The sequence below is a fragment of the Podarcis liolepis genome (genome assembly GCF_965112155.1).
Source record: "Podarcis liolepis genome assembly, chromosome: 11".
NCBI lineage: Eukaryota > Metazoa > Chordata > Lepidosauria > Squamata > Lacertidae > Podarcis > Podarcis liolepis.
Genome location: NC_139565.1, coordinates 52,279,092 through 52,289,555, shown reverse-complemented (window position 1 = coordinate 52,289,555; position 10,464 = coordinate 52,279,092). Strand labels below are relative to the sequence as shown.

Genomic DNA, 10,464 nt, shown 5'->3' with positions numbered 1-10,464 from the left:
TTGACAGATCTCCCAGAGTTGTGCATGCTGTAGATTTAAGTGCATCACACACCTAGCAGGTGCAGATTCTGCCAGTGAGATACACACAATGTTTTGTTACCTGGGTGCATCAAGATAACCAGGTGGCGTCTCTAGCTGAGCCAGCAGCTTCCTATATATAAATGCATACAGAAAGTGAGAAGAAGAAAAATATGTGTGTGTTTTAAATAAAAATGAGGGCATAGTTAGCTTTACAGAAATGAAAGGTAAGGAAGGATGGTTTCACAGCTGCTTGTAGATATGAAATCTATACTGCCTTATAAGTTCTTTCTTTTCACTGTAGTTTATTTTATTTTATTTTTTTGCTGTTGTTCAAGATGCTGCTATAAAGAGACCATTTAGCCTGTATTCCGACTGCCATTTACCTGGAAGTAAGCTCTACTGAATTCAGCGAGACTTGCTTCTGAGTAAACATGTACAATATTGTGCTGCTAGCTATTTATTTATTTAGACTTATCGTTCATCCCATCCCTGAGGCTAAGATGCAAATCTGCTACTTCAAAGACCCACTGCAACTGTGAAGTAACCAATTTTCACTAATCAATGCTTTATCCCATTCCTAGGTTGAGGGAGAAATAAATATCCCATGTTACAGGGATATTATATATCAAAGGAATTTCCTTTGCATAAAGAATGATGATCAAAATGCCATGGAAAAAGGATCCTGATTTGTTCCTTATACCTTCCCTACTGATCTGTCTTCTAACAGCTACTGCAGAAAATGAGTCTGGTGTTGCATGGAGATTTAAAAGGCTCTGTGGCAAAAATGGCTGATTATTTTCTGTTCAACTTTGGACCTTTGGTCGGAACATCTGGGACCAGTGTGTGCAACTTCTTTAGTAGTGATATTATTTTCTTCTTAAATGCTTCTGAATACAGCGATACCTCGGGTTACAAATACTTCGGGTTACAGACTCCACTAACCCTGAAGTAGTACCTCGTGTTTCAAGCATGGACTTTGCCTGCCCTACCTGGATATGTTGGGGATTGAATCTGCGACAATCTGCATGAAAAACATGCACTCTTAACATTCACCTATTGCTCGTTACCTACCATCCTTCCCATAACATCCCTGGAGACAGCTTTTAAATGGAAGAAAAAGACATCCCCCCTCACTGTTACACATTCTGTTTTTTGAATCCCGACACTTAAAAACAATTGGTGTCCAAGACCCTCCTCAGAGAAACTTACATCATTTGTGTCTTTCTGCTCAGTGTTGTCGTTGTTAGCTGGAGTATGTTGTTATATGAGTGGACCAGAATAGAAGACCTTGGTGACAACATCCAATAACTCCTGTAGTTGACTAGGGCCACGTTGTCCAAAATGTGCCCACTACCACACATTCTATGGTCCCCAATTAGCTGAATAAATCTGAGGCACAGGGACTAGAATAAAGACTTGTTTGTTGCAAGAACATCTGTGTGGTTTGCTTCCAGATAACTGACAATGGGTATGGTGCACACTTAGCAGTTTTCTCTGCTTGCACGATGATCTAGAACCAGATTTCTGAAGCTTTCTGCATGATATGTTTGAACACCAGGGGGACACAGTCTCCATTCTGGTAGTTCAGTTCTCCTGCTGCATATTCCACTCTTATATTGATGCCAATTGAATCTTTGCCATTCTCGGAATCTCACTAGCTTCATTGTGAAGAGACCTCAATTTTGTTTCCCCTTGCCAGTTTGAAAAGCCTCTGCTCAGGTGTAAATGCTGATAACTTCATTCTGGATATGCAAATACTGAATCCTATCCTTGAAGAGACATATAATTAATCATCTGGATCCCAGGTACAGCCTGGTGTTGGTCAACTGGGCCCCTCTTTGCACCATGTGCCCTATGGAACCTGATTCTATTCATGTGCTTCCCAGATGAAAATTAGTTACGAATATCCTGTGGGGTTTCCAAAAGGGTCCACCTTCAGATATAGTTCTTGAGGTATGATGAAGAGTTTGGATTTGATATCCCGCTTTATCACTACCCGAAGGAGTCTCAAAGCAGCTAACATTCTCTTTTCCCTTCCTTCCCCACAACAAACACTCTGTGAGGTGAGTGGGGCTGAGAGACTTCAAAGAAGTGTGACTAGCCCAAGGTCACCCAGCAGCTGCATGTGGAGGAGCGGGGACGCAAACCTGGTTCACCAGATTACCGCTCTTAACCACTACACCACACAGGCTCTCTCACTTTCCTTCTAACAATCACTACTTCATGTGATTGCTTTGTGATCTGACATTAGAAAAGTAATTCGAAACTACTGAAGTGGCTTTGTACATGCATGCTATTGAAATACCAATATCTCTACAAACTTTGCAAGATGCACGAGGTCAATTGCACCTAGCTAAGACCTTAATACTTCTCACTCAATGCCTCTGCTCATTAGGGCAGTTGGTTGGTAACGATGAGAACAGGGTTCAGTACTAGGTGGGCCACTGGCCTGTCTGAGCAGGCTCTTCTTAACTTCTTATCTACTACTTCGACAAAAGATGGGCAGCTATCTCCCACCGCCCCAACGCTGCTGGAAACCACATTGTGGATGAGACACATAGATATATAAAGTATAGAAAAAACCATTATGTTGCCTGAATAGAAGAATTCCTGGTGAATACTGAAAATCTATTTTAAAATGCATCCAAAGATGAAAGTGAAAACTACCCATAGAAATCAATGGAGAAATCAAAAATTTCAATGTAAATGGTGCTGGGCACAACCACAACCACATGACAACAGGCACGGAACTAGGAATGACCGCTGGAGAAAAAGGGGAAAGCTGGCATAGGAGGGTGGAATGAAGGGGTCTGAACCCTCAACAGAAACAACCAACGCTGCAACACTTTTCTCCCAGAGTACCACTTGCACAAACTATTTAAAAACTCTTAATGCCGTCGCTGACATGTAGGATTATTTGCAAATGTAAAGTACAATTAATTGCTGGCCCTTTTAGTTCGTAATATTTAGGGCTGTGGGTTATTAGAGGTGTTTTTAATTGATTAACTGTTTTGCTATTAACTGATTAATGAGCCAATTAAAATAAATATGACAGTATCTCAATACAGGTGATATATTGAGGAAATTTCATCATATCAACATTCTTTCAACTAAGTATCCATAATACATATTCAAGTATTTTTGCTGATATAAAAAGGGAGCTGCTGACTCCACACACACCCCAACCTGCCCATCTCAAAATGCTTAAATGTGGGAGTCAGAACACCGAACTAGACATTGCACTTAATGAAAAGTTGTTATTGTCATTGCCTTTAATGCAAACAGCAATACCAGCTAGGCAGATGACAATTAGTGTGATTGCAGCAGGCAGGGAGGGGTATTTAACCCTTCCCCCCCTCCTGTGGTTGTGAAGCTGTTATTTATATTGGGAAGAAATCTCACAATGGAAGACGTAGAACTGGCCTCTACATTTAAGTGGACAGGAATGTATGAATGAGCACAGGATCATCATGCATGTACCAGCCAACATGTACCAGGAAAGAGTTGAACATAGATTGATTGCTATAATGCAATCCACTCTGAAACCCCCACTTTGTGGAAATATCTACAGGATAAATCCAATAAAACATATATATTTAATGTGTAGTTAATGAAAACTGGCCTTTCTGTTCTCACCACCACCACCACTGTTAAAAGGGCCATTATAAGTTTCTGCCCCAGTGCTTTGAATCTAACATAACCCGTGCTCTTCCCAGATGGTGAACAACATTTCAGAACTGAGGAAGTGGCACTTCCCCTCCTCCTGACTTTCAGAGGGTTCTTGCCTGAAAGAGGAAGAGCAGGATGGACAGAAAGCAGGGAGGGCAAGCAGCCAGAAGCAGTGGGCGAGAGGAGGCAAATGGGTGCAAGAGTGTCATACTGCTTATGTGGATAATAATCTCACTGAAGAATTATCTGCAAAATCACTTATAGTATCTAAGGTTATTATCTGTCACTACTAAGATTTAAGTCCATTAAAAGAAAATTTATGGGCTTGTTTTTTAAATCTCTTTTGCAGAGAAAAATTGGTCACCTTGGTACAGTTATGCTAACAACACCTTGGATTTAAGTTTTTGCCATTGTGTTGGGTTAGTTAATGCATGGGTTGTAAATCCAACCCCATATGTTCCAGTAGTATGCTTCTTTTTTTAAAAAAAGAAGCAAAAATGCCCACATGTATTATATTGAAGAGATACATTCATTTTATTAGACATTATCTGGACTATTCTCCCCTAGATGGATTTGAAAAGCAAATAGATGGAGCTATCCGCATTTCAACCTCAGCCTCTGTATTTGATAAGATCAGCTTTCCTATTATATCAAAATGCAAACCCTTCCAGAGCCAAGCTACTTCTTTTATTACAGAAAGAAAACAGTTTTTTTATATAAAAAATCTCCAATAAAAATGCAGACAGATGGTTACATTCCATCATTAACTTCAAAACAAAATAAAAATATTAACTTCTCCACTGCTACTAAACATACCAAGACGAATCCTGTGTCTGGTAGACAGACACTTCATCATAAGCTGAAAAGAACAATAATGTACCCTTCTCTCTTTGTTATTATTTACTATTATTATTAAATACCAAGAGCTCAGAGCTATTAGGAGATAAGGGAAAAAGTATAAGCTAAAGGGAGGAAGGCATCTGAGACCTGAAGCTTTCCACTGTTGCCATGATGAATCCACATTGACATTTCTCCTCCGCCTCTTTAAAAGCACTGAGGGACTCAATATTAACAATAACAGCAACCTATAACTCCACCCCCCAAAAAAAGAAAATATTTTGCCCAGGGTCATCTAGTCCAACCCCTTGCAATGCAGGAATCTCAACTAAAATATCCATGACAGGTGGTCATCCAACCTCTGCTTTAAAACCTTCAAGGAAGGAGAGACCATCCCCTTCCAAGGGAGACTGTTCCACTGTTGAACAGCTCTTCCCATCAGAAAGCTTTCTCCTGATGTTCAGTTGGAATCTTCTTTCTTGGTACTTGAAGCTATTGGTTAGGGTCCTACCCTCCAAGTCCTACCACAGTTTGGTGTCATCTGCAAATTAGATGAGCATCCTTCAAAATCCCCTCATCCAAGTTGTTTATAAAGACATTGAACAACAGGCCTAGGACAGAACACTGTGGCACCCCAGTTGTCGCTTTTCCCCAGCATGATGAGGAACCATTAGTGAGCACTCTTTGGGTTCAGTCAGTCAACCAGCTACAAAAGACACTCAACTGGATATTTTGTTTACTGATTCTGTAGAGGTCAAAGGCAATGGTTTTAGGTGGTATCCAATGCTGCTCTCTCCGTTGATGGAAGATATCCAGCAGACAGAAACAGCATTTGGTATTCCTCCTCTCCCAATGCACCGCTTGAATCTATTTAGCAGGGTCTCCCAAACATATGGAGAAGATTTAAGGAGAGGGAATAAGAGGGGGATACCTTCTCCAAAAGCCTTTTTATCCTCTACCTTAGAGAGGGATGGGAGACTGCAGTGCGAAGGGTGCATCTCTGAAAACTGCCTCCCTCCCCTTTCTGCTGACTGATGCCTTCCATCAGCAGAAGAGATAACACTGGATAGCACTCTCATTTGAAGAAATTACACTTTCTAGATGCAACATGCTGGCTCCCTTGAACCTTATCTGCCTCTCTAATGGGATGCTATACGTGCATATACTCCTGTTAAAGGTAAAGGGTAAAGGGACCCCTGACCATTAGGTCCAGTTGTGGCCGACTCTGAGATTGCGGCACTCATCTCGCTTTATTGGCCGAGGGAGCCGGCGTACAGTTTCCGGGTCATGTGGCCAGCATGACTAAGCCGCTTCTGGCGAACCAGAGCAGCACACGGAAATGCCGTTTACCTTCCCACCGGAGTGGTACCTATTTATCTACTTGCACTTTGATGTGCTTTCGAACTGCTAGGTTGGCAGGAGCAGGGACCGAGCAACGGGAGCTCACCCCATCGCGGGGATTCGAACCGCCAACCTTCTGATCAGCAAGTCCTAGGCTCTGTGGTTTAACCCACATCGCCACTCCTGTTAAGAGAGCTTATTCCATGTTGTGTCTGCTTACTACTGCAGCATTGAGGCTTGGGTTTAGGGACAAAGGAAAATAGAAAGTTGCCTTATGCTGAGCCATTGGTCCGTCTAGCTCAGTTTCGGGCAACAGTTCTTCATGATTTTAGGTCAACTCTACCTGGAGATTGTGGAGGTGGAAGCTGGTACCTTTTGCATGCAAAGAAGATGCCCTACCACTGAGCTACCACTATTCTTGCCTGCATGCTAGTCAATGCAAATTGATAAATCAGTAACATTACCAGGAAAGATCCGCTAACTTTATGCTGCAATGTAGCCCACAGCTGTACATGCAATAAAGCCCATTTAGTAGGCTTCAGTGCAGCCATTATTTCTGTCCTTTTCTCCCCCCCCCCCTTTTTAATTTCAAGTTCTACACTCAGGATGCCACAAAGAGAATTACAGGTTAAGCTTCTGAACAACTGGAGAATGTGGCTCAGCAGGGGGGAATGCTATTCTTGGACATTAGAAGCAGCTGTGTTTATTTTCAGTGACCAGGATATTACTAAGGTAGTGTTTCTTTTCGATTCAGAGGGTCACATTTTTTCCAGAATACCCGTGTTCCTCTTAGCATTGAATTTCATTGTTATACTTCCGCAGCAATGACAAAGGAGGCAAGGACCTCTTTGACATACATCCAGGTGAGTTGTCCCACACCAGCTAATTATAATTATACTGCATATAAAACGGCACTTATTTCAATCAATTCAGCAAGTGTTGGTCTGATGCCTAACCTTCAAGCCAGTATGATCCACAGCCCTGATCCTATGCATGTTTACTCAGAAACAAGGTCCACAGAGTTCAGTTGGGCTTGCTTCCAAGTTAAATGCATACAGGGTCACAGTGTGCATCAATTTAAACCTGTACTTCGGTGTAATTAGTGTATAATCTGGAGTCAACAGCATCCAGGAAATAAAAAAATAAAAGAAAACCTAGTACAGTCTAGGAAAGGGCACTTATTAATATTGATTTTACCACTTTGGGGTTTTTTACCAGGAAATTAGAGAAATAAACACCACACTAGCGTGTCTATACAGGAATGCAGCCTGTTCAACTTCAACTTGATTTGCACCTATATACTGAACCATTCACACAACCAAAGATGGGAATAACAATACAGTGCCAAAGATGGGAATAACAATACAGTCATAGCATTCCACTCAGGACTCTGCCTGTGAACCTGTACAGAACTCAGCATGGCCAAAAGGACTCTGAGTAATAGTCTACAACTTTAGCTGCTTCAGCCTTTGACCAATTTGTGTCTTGCTTTTTCTATTTATGTATTTTGGTTCTGAGCTGTTAAAAAAGTGAAGTCTCCTACATTTCAACACTGTCTAAAAAATAAAATAAAATACCAATGCAAAATGTGTACAAGCTTTGTACGGCAAAGGTTAACGTAACATTACTTATTTTTAATCATTATTAAATAATAAGTAATGCTATTTATTATTAAATTAATTTCATGTCAATTTATTTATTTATTATTGAAAGCATCCCAGTTTTTGCTCCAGACTGAGGCACTCGTGGCATCTTGCATCAACAACATCAATTATATATATGAATGAAAATATTTGCCTTTATGTGCAATCATAGTTTAGAATCTGAATCTACTGACTGAATGAATTAACCACAATCTGAGCAAGTAACAAACACCTAACAGCATGTATCCACTGTAAACAACTGAAGATCTGGACTGTGCTACAAGTGAGGCACCACCCCCAAGCCTTGATGGGAGTAAAGTTTACTTGCCATGAAATGGTGCAGCGGCTGTGGAGCTTTTATTGTTCACCGGAGGGTCTCAAATGGCTTGCTGGAGACGCATGCCACTCTAACACTGACAGCTGTAGCCAAAACATGTGCCTTTGGCATGAGCCGCAGTAGTGTGGTGAAGAACATCAACAAAGGATATCCTTGCAGTAGGCTTGGGAATCCAAACTGGAGATGATTTTAGAATATCCTCTATTGACTGAAGGAGTGCAGCATAAGGGAGAGTGAGGACCAGGGTGCTGACTGGGCTTGGAAGACCCATGTGATGGGCTTCTCCCACATGGTTGTAAGGATGTTCAGATGCACTCCTCAGTGACATGGAATCACACCACAGGGAAGCAGCTCTTATCATTTCACAAATGAGGCCAAGTATGGGGACCTGGTGAGACTCAAGTATCTGTGAGTGCCCCAACAGCCACCCACAGAAGCCAGAGATCTAAATTTGGGGTGCTTATGTATTCTTAGTCTCTACAGCTCTTGCTTGGATTCCTGTACGTCCCAGAAGCCTGGGAAGAAGGAATTTAATGGAGCTGTATGATGAGGCCCTCTGTGTCCTATAATGGATCAGGGGGTTGCCTGAGCATCCTATTTTAGACAGCAGCTTCCTCTAATTCCTCCAATTTCAGCCTCTTCCTGCAATTACTTTTTATCTGTTTCTAGAAAGCAGCCAATATGGGGCTGAGTATACCACCAATGAGAGGTGGGGTGACTTCTGAGAAGACCCTGTTCCAAGTGGAGGCCAGATGGAACACTGAGCAGCTTCTCTGGAAGATCTCAAAGCATCTGGGCGGCATTATATGACTCCATATCAATTGTATAGTATTACTGAGTACACCTTCAAACATTCAGTAAAAGACTATATTATATATATTAAATAAATGTATAAATGCATATAAGTTGCACACACAGGATGGTTCATAGAAGGCAATATCTCATAGACCAGGGGTAGCCAACATTGCTAGACTCCAACTGCCATCAGCCCAATCACGAATGACAGGAATTTTTCCCAGCAATATCTGGAGGGCACTACATTGACCAACCACAATGCTCACCCCTATCATGCATGAGCAGAAAGTGCTTCTATGCAGCGTTGGTAGTTTTCATTTACAGGCAATATGTTCTACCACTCCCAACTTGCTCATTGGATCAGCTGCACTGTCTACTCATTCACCATACCATCCAACACTCCTAAAATATATTCTGTCCCGAAACAATGGAAAGGGGAGAAGTGAAGGGACCAAAGAGATATAAGAGAAAGGAATTTATCTTCTGAATTCCTTGCTTTTATTTGATTTAATGCTATCTCAATACAACATTTATGTGTTTTTATGTGCAGAGAGCAGGAAGGAGATTTGATAATAGGCAGAGATAACTTGCCACGAGAGCAAGAAGAAATCTACTTATTTGACTAATCAAAAAACATACTTAGTGATTTGTAACAGAAGAGTAAAATGAACTCTTGCGTCTCAAGAGGTCTGCAATATGATCTTCACAAAAGGTAGCTTGCCAATTTAATTGAGGTAGTAGTTATTTAATTTTTTTATAGATAGGTATAGCTTTCAATAAAACCACATATGCCTATAACACTGCAATGGCAGATGTGTCTCGATTATTAGAGGTGGGCTCTAGGGAATATATACAACCGATCTTGAAATCTGTAAGCAGCTGTTTGGAAGAGGGGGGTGAAACATTGCAACACACACACACACGTTCCTTAAGTGCAGTAATGTTTTGTTATTTTACTGCAGGTGTATTACAGAGATGAAATTTAATAACTTATTGTATACAATACCAATAAAGCAGGAAAGATTCCAGGCCCTGATGTTCATGAATAAAGTACAAATTAAGAGACAGATAGTGTGAAATAGTGTGTGTGTGAGAGAGAGGGGGGGGGGAGGGAGGGAGGGAGGGAATATTTGTCACCTGATTGCTATTAATTTTAATGATGTGATGCAAAGCAAGAGTTTGCAAAGACTGATGATCACAGCACTCATCTACATCCAACAGTAAGCATGTGTGCACACTGGGTACAGCAGGGTGGGATGTGGTTAAAATTAAATAAAATAAATGACCTACTAAAGATCTGATTCAGGAGACACAAGTTAAAATCCCCAGCAACTATGAAAATCAGTGGGCAATGTGTGACCAGCCACTGTACTTCACCCTAACGATCCTCACAGGGGTGTTATAAGGACAGAAATACGGGACAGGGAAGAACCAGGGACATCACCGATAATTTTTCAATAAAGCAAAAATCACTTTGGTACATTAACAGGATTTGCCGGAAGCTGTTCATTGTTTGACATAACAATGTCTTATTTGACTTAACAATATATTATTTATTGATTACTGTTTAATTTATTTCTGATCCATATACTGTACATTTTATTTTATGGGTTAATTGTGATATCATCCGCCCTGGGAATTTGTTTTGTGACGGGCGGATAATAAATTAGTTTTAAAAATAAATAAAATCTACACAACTCATCAAATACCTCCTAAAGGCTACCAGTTGTGGTTTCACTAGTCTCACGTAATTATTTCTGCCAGGACAGAAGCCTTATTCCTTTTTGGGTAGGTAAATTAGAGGGAGGTCTACATGCTACA

The 10,464-nt window shown here is 41.0% G+C and overlaps 1 protein-coding gene across 31 annotated transcripts in view; it reads right to left on the bottom strand.

The window, feature by feature from the left end:
• TCF4 (transcription factor 4) overlaps positions 1–10,464 on the bottom strand; it is a 339,431-nt gene that overhangs the window by 155,208 nt on the left and 173,759 nt on the right. The gene's annotated exons all lie outside the window — the stretch shown is intronic.